At 41.8% G+C, this 22,229-nt stretch overlaps 1 protein-coding gene across 1 annotated transcript in view; it reads left to right on the forward strand.

Annotated features, from left to right (window-relative positions):
- Nucleotides 1–22,229, forward strand: part of CPA6 (carboxypeptidase A6) — a gene marked incomplete at its 3' end in the record, with an annotated part of 235,567 nt that overhangs the window by 190,921 nt on the left and 22,417 nt on the right. The gene's annotated exons all lie outside the window — the stretch shown is intronic.

Raw genomic sequence — 22,229 nt, forward strand, 5'->3', positions numbered from 1 at the left:
TGTTGGGGTCTGTATTAGAAGACCCCATCCCCCCGGCATTAGACAGAGTAACCGGGCATGAACACGGGCAGTTTCCACCCATCCTTCCAAGCAACAGCCCTCAGTCGATCAGAACAGGTGACTAAGAACACAAATCACTGATTTAAAAAAATGATCAGGCCACCGGAAACAGCAGAGATCCAGGGACACAGGCCTGGTGAGACTGCAAGGCAAGTAGCCAGGGCTCAGAGAGGTCTGGGCCAAGCGCACAAAAAGCACACCCCACCCACCCCCCATTGGTTCGGGGGAACAGGAACTCTGCTGTAGGGACTCTGGTTTTTACCCAGAGGGCCCGTGCGTGCAGACCAAACACTCAGGCCATCTGCCACAGGGAACATTGGAAATCCAGGGACACAGACCAGGTATATGGGAGAGATGGGAACCAATCACTGACAACAAGACCACGTATAATCACAGACAACAAGATGGCAGGAGGAAAGCGAAAGAGCATATCCCAAGGAAACCAAGACAACCTGGCAACACCAGTACCCAGCTCTCCCATCACAGCAAACACTGGAATGCCAAACACTCCAGAAAAAGAAGACACAGACCTGAAATCATACCTCAAGACGATGATAGAGATCCTTAAACAAGAACGGGAGGAAAAGCATAAAGAAATAGAAGCGCTTAAAGAGGAAACAAAAAAAAAATACTCAAAGAAATCAAAGAACTAGAGGAAAACAGAACCAAAGAGATGAAGGAATTGAAGAAAGAATTTAAAATAGAAATGGAAACAATAAAGAAAATACTAAAAGAGATAACCCTGGAGGTAGAAAACCTAAAAAAGAAATCAGTAGTCACATATGCAAGAATCTCCAACAGACTACAAGAGATGGAAGAAAGAATCTCAGGGACTGAAGACAACATGGAAAATATAGACAAAACAGTCAGAGAAGATGCAAAAGCCAAAAAGCTCCTGGCCCAAAATATCCAGGAGATTCAGGACACAATGAGAAGACCAAACCTAAGGATAATAGGAATAGAAGAGGGAGAAGAATATCAACTAAGAGGCACAGTAAATATCTTCAACAAAATTGTAGAAGAAAACTTCCCTACCCTTAAGAATGAGATGACCAAGAGCATAAAAGAAGCCTTCAGAACTCCAAATAGAGTGGACCACAAAAGAAATTCCCCCCGACACATAATAGTCAAAACACCAGGTGCCCAAAGCAAAGAAAGAATACTAAATGCGTTAAGGGAAAAATGTCATGTAACATATAAAGGCAGACCAATCAGAATCAAACCCGATTTCTCAACAGAGACTATGAAAGCTAGAAGATTCTGGACAGACATCATGCAGACCCTAAGAGAGTACAAGTGTCAGCCCAAGCTGCTATACCCAGCAAAACTCTCAATCACCAGAGATGGAGAGACCAAGATATACCAGGGCAAAACTAAATTTACACAATATCTGACCACAAACCCAGCACTACAACGAATTATAGGTGGAAAACCCAATACAAGGAGGGAAACTACATCCTAGTAAAAACAAGAAAATACCTAAGCAAGAAAACCAAAAGAAGAAAGACACACAGGCACAATTCAACCTCCAAAAGCAAAAATAGCAGGAAACAGCAACCACTATTCCTTAATATCTGTTAACATAAATGGACTCAATTTCCCAATACAAAGACAGACATAGGCTATCAGACTGGATACATAAATAGAATCCAGCATTTTGCTGCATACAGGAAAATCATCTCAGAGACAAAGACAGACACTATCTCAGAGTAAAAGTTTGGGAAAACACCTTCCAAGCAAACAGCCCCAAGAAGCAAGCTGGAGTGTCCATTCTAATATTGAATAAAGTAGATTTTCAATCAAAAGTTATCAAAAAAGATAAGGAAGGACACTTTTTACTCATTACAGGGAAAATTTGTCAGGAGGAACTCTCAATCTTTAACATATGTGCTCCAAACACAAGAGCACCCATATTCATAAAAGAAACCCTTCTGAAGCTCAAAAAATACATTGTACCCCACACAATAATAGTGGGAGACCACAACACCCCATTCTCATCAGTGGACAGTTCATGGAAATAGAAACTGAAAAAGGACACAGTGAAACTAGCAGAGGTTATAAACCCATTGGAATTAACAGACATCTACAGAACATTTCACCCTAAAACAAAAGAATACAACTTCTTCTCAGAACCTCATGGAACCTTCTCTAAAACCGACCATATAATCAGTCACAGAACAAGCCTCGATAGATATAAGAAGATTAAAATACTCCCATGCATCCTATCAGATCACCATGGTCTAAGGCTAGTCTTTAATAACAACAAAGACAACAGAAAGCCCATATACATATGGAAACTAAACAATGCTCTTTTAAAGGATAGCATGGTCAAAAAAGAAATAAAGGATTTTCTAGAATTTAATGAATATGAAAACACAACATACCCAAACCTATGGGATGCAATGAGAGCAACACCGAGAGAAAAACTCATAGCTCTGAGGGCTTCCAAAAAGAAACTGGAGAGAGCATACACTAGCAACTTGACAGCACAGTTGAAATCTCTAGAACAAAAGGAAGCAGATACACTCAAGAGGAGTAGACAGTCAGAAATAATCAAACTCAGAACAGAAATTGACCAAATAGAAACAAAAAAAAAAAAAAAAAAAAAAAAAAAAAAAACATTCAAAGAATGAACAAAACTAAGAGCTGGTTCTTTGAGAAAATTAACAAGATTGATAAACCCTTAGCCAGACTACCTAGAAGGCAAAGAGAGAGAATACAAATTAATAAAATCAGAAAGGAAAGTGGAGACATAACAACTGAAACTGAGGAAATTCAAAAAAATCATCAGATCCTACTATAAAAGCCTATACTCAATAAAGCTGGAAAACCTGGAGGAAATGGATGAATTCCTAGAAAGATATCAGATACTAAAGTTAACCAGGACCAGGTAAACCATCTAAATAATCCCATAACACCTAAAGAAATAGAAACAGTCATCAAAAGTCTCCCAACCTAAAAAAGCCCAGGTCCAGATGGGTTCAGTGCAGAATTCTATCAGACATTTATTGATGACCTAATACCAATACTCTCCAAACTATTCCACAAAATAGAATCAGATGGAACATGACTTAACTCATTTTTCAAGGCCACAATAACACTTGTTCCTAAACCATACAAAGACCCTACAAGAAAAGAGAACTTCAGACCAAAATCTCACTTATGAACCTTGATGCAAATTACTCAACAAAATCCTAGCAAACCAATCCAAGAACACATCAAAACAATCTTTCACCATGATCAAGTAGAATTCATCCCTGAGATACAGGGATGGTTTAATATAAGGAAATCCATCAATGTAATCCACCATATAAACAAACTCAAAGAAAAAAAAAAACACATGGTCATCTCACTAGATGCTGAGAAAGCATTTGACAAAATTCAACACCCCTTCATGTTAAAAGTCTTGGAAAGAACAGGAATCCAAGGCCCATACCTAAACATAATAAAAGCAATATACAGCAAACCAATAGCCAACATCAAACTTAATGGTGAGAAACTTGGAACAATTACACTAAAATCAGGAACTAGACAAGGCTGCCCACTCTCCCCCTACCTATTCAGCATAGTACTGGAAGTCCTGGCCGGAGCAATTAGACAGCAAAAGGAGATCAATGGGATACAAATCAGAAAAAAAGAGGTAAAAACATCACTCTTTGCAGATGACATGATAGTGTACTTAAGTGACCCCACAAATTCCACCAGAGAACTCCTACAGCTGATAAACAAGTTCAGCAAAGTTGCTGGATATAAAATTAACTCAAACAAATCAGTAGCCTTCCTCTACTCAAAAGACAAACATGCGGAGAAAGAAATTAGAGAAAAGATACCCTTCACAATAGTCACAAAAAATATGAAATACCTTGGTGTGACTCTAAGCAAGTGAAGGACGTGTATGACAAGAACTTCAAATCTCTAAAGAAAAAAATTGAGAAAGATCTCAGAAAATGGAATGATCTCCCATGCTCATGAATTGGAAGGATCAACATTGTAAAAATGGCCATCTTACCAAAAGCAATCCACAGATTTAATGCAATCCCCATCAAAATTCCAACCCAATTCTTTCATAGAGTTGGAAAGACCAATGTGCAATTTCATCTGGAATAACAAAAGACCTAGAATAGCGAAATCCATCCTCAACAACAAGAAAACATCTGCGGGAATCACCATCCCTGACCTCAAGCTGTATTACAAGGCAATTGTGCTAAAAACTGCATGGTACTGATACAGAGATAGGTATGTGGATCAATGGAATAGAATAGAAGATCCAGAAATGAGCCCTCACATATATGGTCACTTGATTTTTGACAAAGGAGCTGTAAACATTCAATAGAAAAAGGACACCCTCTTCAACAAATGGTGTTGGTCCAACTGGCACTCAGCATGCAGAAGAATGAAAATAGACCCTTTCTTATCTCCTTATACAAAGCTCAAGTGCAAGTGGATCAAAGATCTCCGCATTAAACCAGGTACACTGAAACTATTAGATGAGAAAGTAGGGAAAACCTTAGAACACAGAGGCACAGGAGAAAATTTCCTGAACAGAACACCAATGGTTGGTGCTCTAAGGTCAAATATTGACAAATGGGACTTAATGAGATTGCAAGGTTTCTGTAAGGCTAAGGACATTGTCAAGAAAACAAAATGGCAGCCAACAGATTGGGAAAAGGTCTTTACCAACCCCACATCTGATAGAGGCCTAATATCCAAAGTATACAAAGAACTCAAAAAGCTAGACACCAGAGAATCAAACAACCCTATTAAAAAATGGGTACAGAGCTAAACAAAAAGTTCTCAATTAAGGAATATCGAATGGCAGAGAAGCATCTAAGGAAGTGCTCAACATCCTTAGCCATCAGGGAAATGCAAATCAAAACAACCCTGAGATTCCACCTCACACCAGTCAGAATGGCTAAGATCAAAAATTTAGATGACAGCAGATGCTGGTGAGGATTCGGAGAAAGAGGAACACTTCTCCACTGTTGGTGGGGTTGTAAACTGGTACAACCACTCAGGAAATCAGTCTGGCGATTCTTCAGAAAATTGGACATAGTACTACCTGAAGACCCAGTTATTCCACTTCTGGGCATATACCCCAGAGACGCTCCAACATACAGCAAAGATACATGCACCACAATGTTCATTGCAGCTCTGTTTATATTAGCCAAAAGCTGGAAAGAACCAAGATCTCCTTCCATAGATGAATGGATACAAAAATTGTGGTCTATTTACACAATGGAGTACTACTCCACTATCAGAAACAATGACTTTATGAAATTCTTAAGAAAATGGATGCATCTAGAGAATATCATCCTGTGTGAGGTAACCCAGTCACAAAAGAACAGACATAATATGCAGCCACTGATAATTGGCTACTAACCCCAGAAAGCTCTGAACACCCTAGAAACAACTTACAGACTATATGAAGTTCAAGGAAAACAAAAGCAAAAAAAAATGAAAAATCGTTATACTTAATCTTTACACATGAAGAAAACTTTGACTATTTCCAGGTTACATCTTGTTTTACATGTACTTTATTCTCATTGTAACTTAGTAAAATATTAATGCTCACTATCAAGCCTTTAAAAAAAAATCAAGTACTGACAAAAATGTATTCATATGCTTTTATGCAAAAATGCTTAAAATCTATACATTTATCTTTGTTTTTTAAAATAAAGTTCTTCAGTTAAAAACAATGATCATAACCTCAGATTATGAGATGGTCTGAATCTGAGCAGTGGCGTCAATGACTCCCTTTGATCCGGAAGCTGTGACACCATCCGTGAGGTTCGTGAAGAAACACGGGTGACATGGCTAACTCCCTTCCAGCTAACACAGCCAGCTCATCACGGCCTTCCTCCTCATATCTAGAACAGGGTCAGCTGACCCCGGAACCTTCAACCAGCTGCTGGGCCACTTCCTTTCTCTGTGTGACAGAAGCAATAGTGAGTGTGCCTACCTTTTCGGAGAAAAGAACACATCGCATGAAGGCTCTGTGGTGGAACAGATGACATGTTAGAGATGCAAATTGATGGCTCCAAACTAGGCCAAGTCAGTGTATGTGTTCCTGAAAAGTCTCTCCAAGTGTCTGTACCACTCCTACCTCTCTTATCCTCCACAGGTAGCGTTAGAAGGGTTTTTCAGATCTGATGACTCTCACAAGCTTGGCACCCTGGGAAGGGCAGTCATGCCCTTACGAAGGTCAAAGGAGTTTAATATCCCTTCCTTCCATGTAACTTATAAGGCTGTGCTATGAGGAAACAAGTCCTCATCAGATACTAAAGCATCTAGTGGCTGAAACCTCTTGAACTTTGAGCAACACAGTTTTACTTATAATTTACCCGATTTGGAATGTTTTGTTCTAGCAACCAAAATATACTTAGATAGTCCCTCAGTCTTTTAACTTTAAAAAACCAATTGTGTATATGTGTTCTTGCCTGTGTAGCATGTGTGTGTGTGTGTGTGTGTGTGTGTGTGTGTGTGTGTGTGTGTGTGTGAGCATGTACTCCCACACACACACTGAGACCAGAAGAAGGCATTAGCTCTCCTCTGCCGCTCTTCCAGAACGAGGGGATCATGTTGTCTTAGCCAGGTTAGAAGTTAGCAAGCGTCAGCCATCCTCCTGTCTTGGAGCTGGGCTTGTTTAGTGAGTGCTGGGATATCAGCTCCAGTTTCCTCGAGTGCATGTGCTCCTAACATCTGAGACATTTCTCCAGCCTCTGCCATGTTTTCTTTTTAATTCCCCTTCCATTTTCTCTGGTGGGGATATTTACTGTCCCCAAACTATCAATTTTCCAATAGTTATATCTGTGTGTGTGTCATGTGTACGCCTCAATCATCTCAGTAAGTACACAGGACAGGAAAGTGACCCGAGTAACCCTAGCTGGTGGGCAGCTATGCCTATGTAACATTAGAATATTGATTATATTCCATTACAGAGTAAGGCAAGCCTTGGGGCTCTTTGTTCTTTCTTAACCCAGTGTTTCCTTCATGCATAGTCTTCCTTGATGTCTGCATTGCCGCCGAAGTCTCTACTAGACATCTTTTGATTCTTCCTATTTTTTTTTCTTAGCCACTCAGATTTTTTTTATGATCCAACACTCGGGACATACAAAGGATTATATCAAACTTCCCTTGCAAGATAGACTGGTGTAAATAACGTGCGAACGCAGGCAGCCGGGCTAGGACCATCCATCAGTCTTCAGATCTCGGCAGTGAATTCTGCTGATCTGAAGACAGGGACAGGCAGCCTGCCTCCCTCTCCCGCCTCAGGTCTATCCCACTACAGCTTTGTGCTTAATTAATGAGCCAGGGAACCATGGTGAGGGAACCACTGTAAGATCGGGAGTGTGAAGTATGACTTCCCTGAATAAAGTCCAAATGAGCATCTGTAACCAGGACCAGCGAAAATGCCCCAGAGTCAATACCAAGCTGAAAATGCTACCGTTTCTTTGTCCCTAAGGGCAAAGAGCAGAAGGTAAGACTTGCTTCTTCCTATGAAAACCCCACGACTCCCACATGGTAGTAGATGTGCCTTAAGCAGTGGAGTGGAGAGAACAGCTTAGAGAAACACGAGGAAGCAGGCGCCCCTTCCTAATGCTTCACGGCTCCCTGGGGGACCTTTGGATCCTGAAACAATGCTTCTTTGCAAGGCTAGCAGGGGAGCACAAGCCAGAAGACTGATGCAAACTGGGAGCGTGTATCCTCAGGCACTCAGGAGTTTACCCATGCTGTTACCCTCAGAAAGGCCCCGTGCTTCCTTATCCCTGTGCACTCCCTTCAGAGTGTGCCCTGAGCATCCATCTTCCCACCTGAACTAATCCAGAAGGAAGTGTTAAACTCTTGAAAGCTTTAGCCCCTGGAAAACAGCATATTTTAAAACACAAGTTTCTATTTAGAGAAAGCTACAAAACGGGAGAATAGGATTACAAATCATATTTCTAACAATGTTTGTATTACAGGAACTGAGATATAAATATATACATATATGTTTTTGTATCTGTAATATAGAAGACTCAAATGTATAGTATAAAGACTCGTGTCTAAAATACAAGGACTTGTATCTACAATATAGACTTATAGGATTGATATGACATATCTATAACACAGGGGCCTATATATAAAATATCGGACTCATATCTATAATATAGGAACGTATATAGATAATGTAGAGTCTTCTATTCTACGAGGACTCACCTATAATATGGAAAGTTTAGTCTATAAAAGGCCTCTCATGGCATGACAACCTAATTAAAGATAACACGCACAAATGACATAATCAGATAGTTATTAGAAGAAGATTTTCCAGTGAAAATGAGTACTTCAATATTTGCTCGATACCGCACATCAAAAACATGATGGGGCGCCACTTCACATGCACTGAGGCAGATAATAAAATGAAGAATAACCATTACGAGGGTAGGAAGAAACTGAAACATCCAAACTTACTGGTATTGGGTAAATTGTAGACATCTGGAAACAGTGTAGTATTTATATAAAAAATTAAACATCAATCCACTATATGGCATGGCATTTCTGCCCCTAGATACATTACCAAGAGAAATAGAAATGCTTGCCACATAATACCCCGTGAATGAATGTCCATTGCAGCAATGTTAATAGTAGATCACAAAAAAAAAAAAAAAATATATAGCAAAAAAAAAAAACAACAACAACAACAAAAAAACAAAACAAAACACTGTTTACCAGCTGATGAATTGGTAAGCAAAGTCCAGCCATGGAATAAGGAGACATTGTTCCCTGCCAGCATTCTTAAGCCTGTAGCTGGACAGACTCATATAACAGAAGTCAGATTAATAAAAGTCACCAGCACATGAGACTCCCAGGCTAAACCCAAGCAAAGGGAATGCAGAATGCTTAGCTCACTCAGCATCATCAGCCAAGAACAACGGATTATAGAGATCTACGGCCATGAGTAAAGCTAGAGACCAGTGCGTTAAAAGAAAAGGGAAACGTGTTCCCAGACTTTTTTAATATCAAGTTTAAAGACCAACTTTTATCAGGGAGGGAAGTGGCAAGATGGAGAGATGCATCTAGGGCTTGGGATAGGAAAAGAGGCAGACACTGGTAGTAGATCGGACGCAGGACTCGTAACTTTGTAATGCAATGTCCTCTGGATGGACTCCCAAGGAAGGACCTACAGGCATCTCCAGTGATGAATTTCTGTTATTTCTGGGAGAGAAGGGAGGGGTACATCTTCATGAACATATGCCTTGATGTTAGGCAAACAGGAAGGAAGAGGAGCTTTTCTTCCTCCCCTCCTCAACTTCCTTAACTTTTCTCAGTAACTCTTCAGATTCAATTGTGGCATATCCTGGTCTCTTTTGTCATGGTGATTTTTTTTTTTTTTTTTTTTTTTTTGGCCATAAAATAAATGAAGCAGTGACATATGCTTCAATATAGATGAGCCCTGAAAATACTGCACTAATTGAATAAACAAATCACCAAAGGGTAATTACCATGGCATTTATACAAAGTGTTCAGAATAGGTGATTGCCAAAGGCTGGCATGAGGAAAGAGAGGGAAATGACTATCATTGGGTAAACAGTTTTATTTTTGAGGTGATGAAAATATTTTTGAAATCTGATAGAGCTGGTTGGTGACTGTGAATACAGTAAAAACCATTGAATTGTGTGCTGTTGGTCGTGGCTTTATGGGATGTGAATTATAGCTGTTCTAAAAACTGAACAGCGATAGTCTTGTAAAAGATTTCTTCATCTCGATTCAGGAGCACCTAGGCATTTATGTAAATATAATCTGTCTTTGGAATATCGACTTACCTAGTACTATGAACTTAAGCGTAATACGGATATAACCATGGGTTGGTTTTGTTTGTTTTTAGTGCTTTTGGTTTTGTTTTTGTTTTCAGAATGTATTGATATGTGTTCATTCAGAAATGAACTGGTTTTGGATATGCAGCTGTCTTTTTTATTGAAAAACTATGCAGATATGTTGATAGATTATCTGAGGTAAAAATAGGAACCATCACAGGCTGGTGGCCTCTAGCCAACACCTATGACAAACCAATAGAAGGCCACTGGCTGACTTCCTAAAAGGCTGGATCCTTCAGCTGGAGGGTGTCTGTTCTCGGAGAACTGTAACTGAGAACCAAGTGGCATTGCTCTGAAAACATAAAGAATCTCAGACTAAACCTAGGACAAGGAGATGGGGCGGGGAATGCGTGGCCGAACTGTCTGTGGGGGGAATTGGAGATCCGAAGATATATAAAGAGGATGCTAATCACTCTTTCCAGAAAGAATGTAAACTCTCCATAATGTTTCGTAGCAGCAGTCATTGGAGGTGTTTGGTATAATCTAATCACTCACTGAGGATCTGTAGATCTCTAAGAACATGCTGATTTGGCCTCAAGAGAAGCTGAGGGAGGAAGTTAATCCATGTCAAATGCTCAGAGACCTGGAGCCCACAGCAAGGACATGCTGCCTTGGAGACTGAGAATTTTCATCACTGGAGAGTCAGAGATGAGCCTCCGTAGAACGTTTGGTTGAGATGGAGAAAGATAAACAAGATGATAAAACAGATCTCAGGACCCCTGACTGTTGGTGGTGCTTCTAGCTTATATAATGTTAATCCTGTTTACAATCAGATCAAAAGAAAAATTAAGGGCCTTCTATGTTCTAGAGGCCGAAACTGTATCAGAAACTCCTGAAATAGTGAGTTCACGTCTGACTTTCAAAGAGTTGCCTGTGATTGTAGAGAAACATGAGGTGGAAATCTATCCACTCTCCTTCTGTGCCTTGAGACCAATTAAATATGAAAAGGTATATCAGTTACCTAATATCTTCTACAAAGGTCAGAAAATTTTTTAAATTGTAGTCTATTAAACTAAAGTCCTTAGCTTACTGGAGCTTTATCTTAAAGGAGTTTAAGGATCCAGAGTACAGCTACTTGAAAATTGACACCCCAAGGCGGATCACTCCCCATTGGTGGCTGACATTTATTAAGTATACCTAACGTGATAACTGTGTGAAATGAACTTCTCATTAGCGGGTAGCAAGTTAGGACACTTGCTCAGGAAGACCCAGGAGTTAAGATGCTGGGAAGAAAAATCTGTGTGTCACCTTTGACTCTGTCTGTAACCACTGTTCTAACCCCTCAGGGATGAACTTGCCAAGAATGGTCACCATGACTCTAGTACAAAAGGAGTTAAATTAACAGGTAGCTCTGAAAGAATAGAATACATTAGGTACCAAAAGAATAATAGAACTGCTTTGTCCACTATCTAAGACACACTAGAGAGAGTGTTAATGTGTGGTGAGAGAGAAAAAGAATAGATTTCTCCAGTTGCTGTGAAATATCTTGTCCACCCCACACCAGTTGCTTTATTCTGCAAGCCCATGTAAAGTTAGCAACATGGTGATAAATTCTCCAAGGAGAGTTGTTTTGTTTTGTTTTCCCCTTGATAAAGCCTAACACCTTCCCACAATGACAGGTACTTTCCTAGCCTACACTTTCATTAAACGTATGGCCCTTTAAGGGTCTGCCTGGGGATTTGTGTCTGGCCCCTGCACCAGAGGGCTCTCCATCTTTCTTCCTGCTTCCCACACAACAGTGGGGAAGCCAACCCAAGGGTGGGGTGGGTGATCAGTAAACAGCCCACACCTGCCTTGGGCTCTTCGTGTTTTGAAGACCTTGGTTGCAAGTTTGATCCTTTAGATGTGTTTATAACCAGAGATTTTTATCAACACACTTGCCTTAATTCCATCATATTACCGGAAGATGTGGCTATAGTTTTCTTTCACATAAACACAATTAGAATTAAATTGACCCTTTATATTGATGCTTTCTGTTGGCATTCTAACCACGTCTAAAGCAATCTTATGTGCTTCTAACCTTACAGAAGAAACCAGTATGAGGCTACTTTCTTCTTAGCTCCCTCCTAGCAAGAAAACTCTAAGAATGATATTGGAGATTTTAGAGAAAAAAAAAAATGTGTACCCTAAGGGTAAAGAGGTGACCGCTCGCTCAGTGGTTACAAGTCCTTGCTGTTCCTGCAGGGAACCTGAGTTTTGTTCCCAGCATCCACATGAGGTAGCCCATACCTATAAATCCAGCTCCAAGAGACATATGCTCTCTTCTGGCTAGTGCAAGCACACACAAGAGCTCCTCCCCCACCTTTTCCAACTGTTCCTCTTAAATAACTACCTATTAAAAATGACACTCAACTATTACTCCATCTCTGTAGCATTCCTTGGCTCTGAAAGGTATTGATAATTTCTTCCTGTTTTCCTCTAAGCAAGACTGAAAAAAAAGAAAAGGAAAAAAAAAAAACAAAAACAAAAAAATACTGCTTTGTTCCCAACACTTAAAGAAAAGAATTTTAAAAGGTAGATTTCTGGAAATTTGCTTTGTAAGGCTTGTTTGGAGCTCAGCTCAAGGACAGAATTTCCTGGTCTTCAAGTATATTTTTCCACCCTATTAAGGTGCAAAGGACACATATTATTCTATCAAAAGGACAAAGTATTCTATCATTGTACTTGGGTGTGAGAAGTTACAGACAAAGATATTAACAGCAACACTTAACAATAGCAAGGGATTAGAAACAGCTCAAATGCCTGTCATTTTATGAACGCTACCTTTTCTGGAAATGTAACATGACCCTATGGAAATTTATTTTATTATATAGCATAGGTATACATGTTAACAGAGAAGGTAGTAGAATTAAATTTAAAGAGTACAGAGAAAAAGGCAATATTGTGCAGTGCACCTTTTGACTAAATGTGGAATTCTCTTAGAAAAGTATTCTATCGTTGTACTTGGGTGTGAGAAGTTACAGTCAAAGTTATTAACAGCAACACTTAACAATAGCAAGGGATTAGAAATAGCTCAAATGCCTGTCATTTTATGTCGCCTTAAAGAAAACAAAATCCCAGCCATTTGATTTTACCAGTGAAGACTCGGGAGCTATAAGCCGTGATGAAAGCCAGCTAGCTCAGAGAAGCATCCAGCTGACCTTCCTACTCTACAGACGTCCCAGAAGGAAAAGGCCTTTCTCCTTCTTCCTGCTGTCTTAACTCCCCTTCAACTCAAAGACCCTCCTTTCCGTTTACTTATGTAAACCCTGTTAGCATTTGATCGCTCCACCTCCTGACCTAGGGTGGACTTTATTAAGCTCTTGCTTATAGGATGTTCTTAGATCAGAGGCATGTGCTCGGGTTCAGCCATACTACAAGATTTTTCCGGGTCACAGTCTTGGGGTTTGTTTACAATGGGATATCCTGCAATAATTTTTCTCATTAAATTAGGCTCAGTGTCCTAGTAAGATGAGTAGCCAAAACCCAAGTCTCTGGGCACATCTCTGAGGGATTCTCTTGGCTGTATCATTTTAGGTGGAAGATCTTCCCTAAATCTGAACCATACCTTCTGGTGGCAGCCTACAGTAGGGACATGGAGGAAGGAGGGTTTTGGTTTTTGATGGTTTGCCCTCACTCTCTCCAGCAAGTTCATCAGAACTGTTCTGGAGACACCCCTTGGCTGGTATCAGAACCTTCAAGATTCTAGTGGCCACTGAAAATTGTCAGCATGCTAGGACTTCCCTGGGACTCCAACGCCAGACCGGGACTGCTGCAGTATTGAGCATCCCAGACTATCCCTTCGGGAGACAGCTGTTATTAAACTACATCTGAACACACATGTATGCACGTATGTACACGTGCAGGTGCACTCACATACACACTTGCTATGGCCATTTAAACAAAGCAAGACAAAATGGTTACCATACAATGAATACTGTTCTTTAGCTCGTCAGCCACAGTGGGCCCTTCCCAACTCTCACTCAGAGATTCTAGTATCTGGTTTCACACATCAAGGGACACACTGTAGTTTAGATACGGTTTGTGTTTGTCACCCAAACTGTCCTATGTTGGAAGCTTCCACCTCACGTGACAGTACTGAGGTGATGGGACATTAAAGACGTGAGATGCAGTGAGAAGTTATAAAGGCACTGGAGCAACAGTCCTTCGGAGGAAATGGGGTAGCTGGCTTTCCTAGGACCCCTAGCTAACCTCAGGAGGATGCTTAGAAGAGAGCCAGCCTGACTCCTCCCCAGCTCTAGCATCTTGCCTCAGCACCACAATGCCATTATGTGACCTAGACCAAATGGTTTCTCACAAGAGACCAAATCAATGCAACAGACCTTCCCTGGACTTTGTACCTCCAAAGGTGTGATCTTAATAAACTGTTCTTCTTCATAGGGGCAGGAAGAGGAGGAGGAGAGAGAAGAGGAGGAGGAAGGAGACAATGGCAATTATTTGTGGGGAAAAGACATTTTCACTTACAGATGTGAAATAATACAAAAAGAAAAGACAGAAAAATGCTTGGTTTCTAAGGAAAAGCAGTGGATACCTACATAGATGAAAAGAGTATTTCATGTGACCACAGACATCCCATGACTGTTCAAAATGTTTCTCAATAAAGTCTGAGTTTTTTTGAGAAGACCAAAACTAAAAGAGATGTGCTACGACTAGTTAAGACACTTTTTCCTCCTCTCATTAATCGGCTGAATTAGTTTGCATTAGGAAGACATAGCGTGGGACAAGATGGATGCATTTCATAGGCCTTAAAGGAATTACATCACCCTTCTTTGCCACACTCCATTCTTTGTTGCCCTCACCCACAAACCTCAACAAATCCATGAGAGCTATCTAAAAATGACATCTTGTTGTCATCGTTGTTGTCGTTGTTGTTCAGGTAGTGTCTACTTTGTAGCCCAAGGTGTCCTCCAGCTAGGAGTGGCTTTGCCTCCACCCCTTGAGTCCTAGGACTATTGGCTTACACCATTACACCCACCTCCCATTTGTTTTAATTGGAAAGCATAGTTTATGTATTTGTTATATATAAGATGATGCCTGTATAGAGTGTGGTATGGAATCAGCGTACACTTACTAATATCTGACAAGTCATTCTAGCCTACATAATTCTAAGACAGAATTTCTTGAGCGCTCTATAATAAAAAGCAGGGAGCAGGTAAAGATATCGCCACCAAACCTAATGACCTCTGTTGATGCCCATATTCCAGGAATCTGGTAGAAGGAGACAACCACACTGTCCTCAGACCTCCACACATGTGTACGCACAAACCAAACAATGTGGAGCAGGTGGGTGGAGCAGGTGGGTGGAGCAGGTGGGTAGAGCAGGTGGGTGGAGCAGGTGGGTGGAACAGGTGGGTGGAACAGGTGGGTGGAGCAGGTGAGGGTGAAGGGTACCCTGGTTCTTGGTTGAGGAAAGTGAAGCCCCGGGAACAAAAGTGAGACAGTAGGAAGCTTCTTAGACTCCTGAGAATCAAGAATCTTCACAATGCCATAAGCACCGCACTGCCCCTTGGATTGTCATACATGCCCAAAGTCCCTCCTCCACAGGTAGACATGACTGCAGGTCATGTAAGCTCCAGGCAGAAGCAGGACCACCCCCCAAATATGTAGACAAGGTCTTCCCAAGCCCTCAGGATAAGCCAATAGGAAGTACCGGTTGTCAGTCTCTGAACCATTTCAAAACTTGTGTATACACACACACACACACACAGACACACACACACACACGGGGGGGGGGGGGAGGTTGCTCAAGAGTAAACATGTGCAAGAATCATTCCACCATCTGAGAGCCTTTGTTTTAACAGCTGTTAACACTGCCTTTTGGGAAGAGATTTTCTCTCCTGAAGCTTCTTGCAGCCCCACACCAGAGCCTCTCGCTGGCTGTGTTCAGCCTGACCTGAGCCTCCAGGCAGCAGTGGAAATAGGGGCAAGCCGAGCCCAGCAGAAGCAGCAGAGATCTGAGTAGAACTTCTGGCCCAAGGTCCCACAATTTAATTCATTTACTACCCCTAGATTTAAGAAGGTTCAACCAATGACAATGTACTCATAGTATTCGAAGTTATTGCTTCCTTTCCATTTTATTTATTAATAGCCTGAGGTATCTCTATTTTATTTGTACTTATTTTTTAAGGTATGTCTGTATGCTAAAAAAAAAAAAAAAAAAAAAAAAAAAAACTTTATTCAGGCTCCTGTGCAAGCTCTTGCCCTTTGTTATAACCTTAAATTACAACTGACCTTAAAAATGCAAATAGAAATTGGATGGGCTAGACCAAGAGAGACCTTGCTGCAAGGCAGGTTGACTCGTTCAACAAACATTTACTGAAAGCCCCTAGTGTGAACAGAGCAGGGTGTCAGGAAGACAGGAATACTATTCCATATTCATTCTTAGAACAGTGTAGTCCACCAGCACTGAAAGCAATAGCATCTCTCTAGCAGAGGACATGGGGAGAGTGAGTGGAAATGCTGCAGGCCAGGAGCTTTTTCTGCAAGACGCTACCCTTTAGAGCAGTTTTCAGAGATTCCCCACGTCCTTTCTCTCTCACACATGTGCAGCAGCTTGTAAGCTTGCATCAGTCAACGGACCCATACCAACAAATGGGCACCCAAAATCATTGCAGAACCCACAGACAATGAGATATGACAGTAAGTCACATGATAGATAGCCTTTCCAGGACTCTTAAGACTTATTTTTTATTATATTTATATATATACACACACACACACACAGAGAGAGAGAGAGAGAGAGAGAGAGAGAGAGAGAGAGAGAGAGAGAGGGAATAAAAAAGTAGAGAATGAAAACAAGAGACTGACTGATGGAGATGCTGGGGGTGAAGGCATCACCTAATGACTGACTGATGGAGATGCTGGGAATGAAGGCATCACCTAATGACTGATGGAGATGCTGGGGATGAAGGCATCACCTAATGACTGACTGATGGAGATGCTGGGGATGAAGGCATCACCTAGTGACTGACTGATGGAGATGCTGGGGGTGAAGGCATCACCTAATGACTGATGGAGATGCTGGGAGTGAAGGTATCACCTAGTGACTGATGGAGATTCTGGGGATGAAGGCATCACCTAGTGACTGACTGATGGAGATGCTGGGGATGAAGGCATCACCTAGTGACTGACTGATGGAGATGCTGGGGATGAAGGCATCACCTAGTGACTGACTGATGGAGATGCTGAGAATGAAGGCATCACCTAATGACTGATGGAGATGCTGGGGATGAAGGCATCACCTAATGACTGACTGATGGAGATGCTGGGGATGAAGGTATCACCTAATGACTGACTGATGGAGATGCTGGGGATGAAGGCATCACCTAATGACTGACTGATGGAGATGCTGGGGATGAAGGTATCACCTAATGACTGACTGATGGAGATGCTGGGGATGAAGGCATCACCTAATGACTGATGGAGATGCTGGGGATGAAGGCATGGTATTACCCAGTGACTGAAGATTTATTTTGGGTCATGACTCAAGGGGTACAGTCTATCATGGAAGGCATAGTAACTGAAGCGGGAGGCAGCTGGTCACATTGTATCCAAAGTCAGGATCCAGAGACAGATACATACAGTCTTTCTCATCTTACTTTGTTTTTATTCAGCCTGTTGTTCCAGCCCGTGGAATGGTGACAACCACATCAGGGTAGGCCATCTGTCCTCAGTAAAACTTTCTGTAAACCCCTCAAGACACTCAGAAGTAATCTAGCAGTATTAACATCAAAGAGTAATCATTACGGTAACCAAGCCAATTGTTTACAATGATCATATAGCACGTGTACCTGTCATAGGACATCTCCCCGCCAGTATCACAACCCCTTATGTTGCTGCCACGGGGAGAACACGTGATTTGCTTCCCAGGTCCACCAGGACAACACAGCCAGGACAGTATAGTCTGTGACGAGTCGATGGAGCCATTTGTGGTCCAGTTGTGACTGGAGCCCAGTCTTCAGTTCAGCTCATTGCTGTTTCCTTGCCCTTTCCATCTTCCTACCATAAGTCCAGCCTCCACCTGATTTTAGCATCCAGTGGGGCTAGAGGCCACAGAAGCAGCAACACTCCCCTCCCTTGTCATTCATGTATATAGTATGTATGTATGCTCCACCTATTGTCATTCATGTATGTATTATGTATGTGTGTGCTCCATTCATTGTCATTCATGTATGTATTATGTATGTTTGTGCTCCATCCATTGTCATTCATGTATGTAGTATGTATGTGTGCGTGTACTCTATCTATTGTCATTTATGTATGTGATATGTACGTGTGCATGTGCTCCATCCATTGCCATTCATGTATTTATTGTGTGTGTGCTCCATCCATTGCCAATCATGTATGTTTTGTGTGTGTGTGTGTGTGTGTGTGTGTGTCCATGGCACCTCTTTTCTGCCATCCCAGTTTCCCCTTGGGTCCCAATTCCACCCCTGCTCTCTTCCCTTCCTCCGTGCTCCCTCGCCCTCGGCTGTACTGCACAGTTACTACCTGCATCATCTTGTCCTCCCATTTCCTCATATGCACACATCTTGATTTCTTTCTGAACTTATGAGGTCCCTGGGGTTTCCCATCTCAGTACTCAAAGCTAAGGAGGTGACATGCGGTGCCGAAGGTCAATTGTCCAGAGGCATGTGCTGTGTTGTTTGACAAGACTAAAATCCCTTTGCCCTGCACTGCAGAGATCTGTTAATTTATTCTGCTGTTGTTCTGAATGTGAGGATGCAAAAGCAAACCCTGCCTCTGTAGCAGAAACAAAAGGTTGGTTCGCACAAAGCAAGAGGAAACATAGCTTTTATGTTCTCAGTTCCTAAGACATTAAGAGCAATGTAGCAGTACTTCCGCACACACTGTGTCCTGAGACCCTTTGTTGTTGGATGCTGTGTGCTGGTGTTTTTAGCTTTTCCCGTCTTCATCTTCCACGGTACACCCAGCATTTCAGGTCAGAATCTGTGTGATTGAAACCAGATCTGGACAGGGATCTTCAGATAATGTGCATCCAGCAGAGCCACATAAAATCTCAAGGGGACTTAGCATTCAATAAAATGTGTGAACTGTTTCTTTACATTTTAGCAAAGCCTGAATAATGTCTGCGGAGAGCTATAAATAATATTAGGCCTGTTTTAGTGGTCTTTCTACCTGAGTTAATTTATTGCCACTTTTAGAGAGCCAGCCATCTGAATTCTGATTTTATTCTGTAAAGGTAGGGTTGGTATAAGAGATGAGTAAGGCAAAAACTCAAGATAAACACCAGCAAAAATAATCTTGAACGTAATATCCTTTTTTGCCGCTGAATCAATACTTAATCTGCAGTAAATAACATTGGCGGGACGCCAATCCGTAAAATAAACCATAAAACGTTATGAAATAGTCCAGCAGCTAAAGTGCTTCTCAGGTAAGCAGCACTGAGCCGAGCTATCTCCCTCCTCGATATTATGCAGTTTAACTCGTGTGTCAGAATAATGAGATAAAAAGTGTTTTCATTTTCCTATGTGCTCAATATTGATCAAGCACTATGTTGGGCCCAGTATGTTGGGCCCAGTCAGGTGGGGTGATGAGAATGTGTGCAGTTCTCACGTAGGGCTTTGGATTTTATGACAGAGTCTGGTTAATCGTGTGTAAGCACATAAAGACACATCAGCATCGGCGTGTGGTTTGAAGTGGGTACTGGCAGGCTGTTCAGCTCAAGCCTTCTCCCTACACTCTTAGCATGACGATACTCAACGTTTAGTTTTCCACCTTTTTCTCTTCTACATCTGCATCTATTCCTGAAGGCTATTATCCCCTAATATATTTCTATGACTCCCAAATGTAAATTTCGAGCTTAAAAGTTCTCTGAAGCTCTCCCATCATCTCTAAAAGGGACTGGGGAGATAGCATGGTAGGTAAAGTATCTGTTATACAAGGTCAAGGGTCTGCGTTTGGATCCCTGGTAGACACTTAAAGCCGAGGCCTACTGGATGCATGAGGCCACAGGAATGGGTGACTTCCCTGGAACTCTTTGTTCAGTTCTGAGCTGCAGTGTCAGTACAGCACTCTCTCTCTCTCTCTCTCTCTCTCTCTCTCTCTCTCTCTCTCTCTCTCTCTCTCTCTCTAAATCTCTCTCTCTCTCTCTCTCTAAATCTCTCTCTAAATCTCTCTCTAAATCTCTCTCTAAATCTCTCTCTAAATCTCTCTCTCTCTCTCTAAATCTCTCTCTCTCTCTCTAAATCTCTCTCTCTCTCTCTAAATCTCTCTCTCTCTAGATCTCTCTCTCTTCTCTCTCTCTCTCTCTCTCTCTCTCTCTCTCTCTCTCTCTCTCTCTCTCTCTCTCTCTCTCTCATTTAGATGCAGAGCTATTGAGGAAGATACCCAAGGTTAACCTCTAGCTTTCACATACACCCCCATGTATGTATGTGCACACAAACACATACAGACCCCTCTCACACACAGATATATGCTTGACATCCCCACTAGAGATGATGTTCGATGTTGAAATAAATTCCAAAATTTATCACTGAATAGCTGATTGCCAAATCTGCGCTTTCCGAAACCAAAAAAACAGTTGCTCAGACCTAAAAATGACAAGCTAAATTTTAATACTCCTCGTTTTCTTATTCTCTGCATCTAAGCCACTGTGGGTAGTGGTGGTGGTAGTGTTTTTCCTTACAAATTATTCTATATTCCAGTCACTTCTGACCATTTACATTACTACAACCTTGGCCCATGTCACCAAGATGTCTCCCCTGGGTTACTACAGAATCTTTCTACCCCATCTCATAGCACCTTTCCTGACTTTCCAGATCCCCTGTCACTCACACGGTCTACAGATACAAATTAAGAGAGAGAGAGAGAGAGAGAGAGAGAGAGAGAGAGAGAGAGAAAGAGAGAGAGAGAGAGAGAGGCAGAGACACAGACAGACAGACAGACAGAGGGAGGGAGGGAGAAGCCTTTTTAAATCAGATATTACTGACTCAACATGCTGTAGTGGCTTCTTATTCCTCTTGCCCATAGGATTTGTCTACAGAACTCACATGATCTGAACCACCACCACCTATGCCTACACCAACCTCCCATTTGGTGCCAGCTCTGCTGGCAACAGGATGTTCCCCTTGCTAAAGCCCTCTTCCCAAATGCCATGGCTGACTTCCCATGTTCTACAAGTCAATTCAGAAGCCACTGTTGTTAAGAAGCCCTCATTACCAGCTCGAAGATGACAACTTGCATTCCCAGTATTCCTGAACTGCTACTTCTCTCTTTTCCGTGGCATTTATGGACTGAATAACAATTCACATAATATTAGTTCATATTAAATAACCTCTGCTACCCACATGTACACATGCAGACACACGCGTGTGTGCACACACACCCACTCCACTTAATGTAAGTCTAGAAGGCAGTGACCCCTTTCTAGTGTGTGGATGAAGCATAATGTGACACATGCTATGCGCACACGAAAACAATCCTGGATTAATAAAAGTATTAGCACCAAAGTGGTAGCTGAAGGTGTCATGTTCGCTGAAGAGAGAAATCATCCTTGAAGGCATTAACAGTAGAAGAGAAACCCATAAGAAGAATGAAAAACGGGAGCAGAGGGAGGTTGGAAGCAGGTGTGCGCAAATCCCTGTAACGAGGAAGGTGGATACATAAACAAGGGTCAAGCCCTATGAAAATCCGGGTATTATAACCGGCTCGCCAGACCTCCCAGCTCCACCTACTGTGGTCCGCACGCTTTCCCTTTCAAACTAACTTCTTAAAGCCTTCCTACTGAGATGGCCCTTCTCCAGGCACAGCCCCTCTCTGCCATGCTCTTGGAGGAAGCTCTCTATAACACAGCCGCACAGGTTTTCTGCTGTGCAGAAAAAAAAAAATGCAATCTGTGTGTTCTCACAAGGACAATGATTAGTCCTGAACCTGTAATTCGGCGTTTTTTGGGAAGGTGGGAAAACGGCGGTCATAAACATACATGATTTGGGGGTCTTCACACGTGTACAGAGTTTATATACCATATTTTCCTTCTGAAAGTGGGAATGCTTGCTAACATCCCTGTGACATGGGAAATGCGCAGGGTTTCGGATTTTAAGTTATTTAAGAAATATTGGGTGACAGAGTATTTTCCTGAACCTACAGGCATGTTTGAAGAAATGTTGGTGTCACGACGGTTGCAATCACGTATGTCCTCAGCCATCTAGAGAGAGGACCTAGTATCACATCACAAAGCCTAAATATTACTTAAAGTCTGTGACGGTGTGAATGACACTGCCCCCCATTGGCTCAGATATTTAAACTCTTGGTCCCCAGTTGGTAGCAGGGTCGGGGAGATTGTGGAACCTTTGAGAG

The sequence above is a fragment of the Micromys minutus genome (assembly GCF_963924665.1).
Source record: "Micromys minutus genome assembly, chromosome: 26".
In the NCBI taxonomy this organism is placed as follows: domain Eukaryota; kingdom Metazoa; phylum Chordata; class Mammalia; order Rodentia; family Muridae; genus Micromys; species Micromys minutus.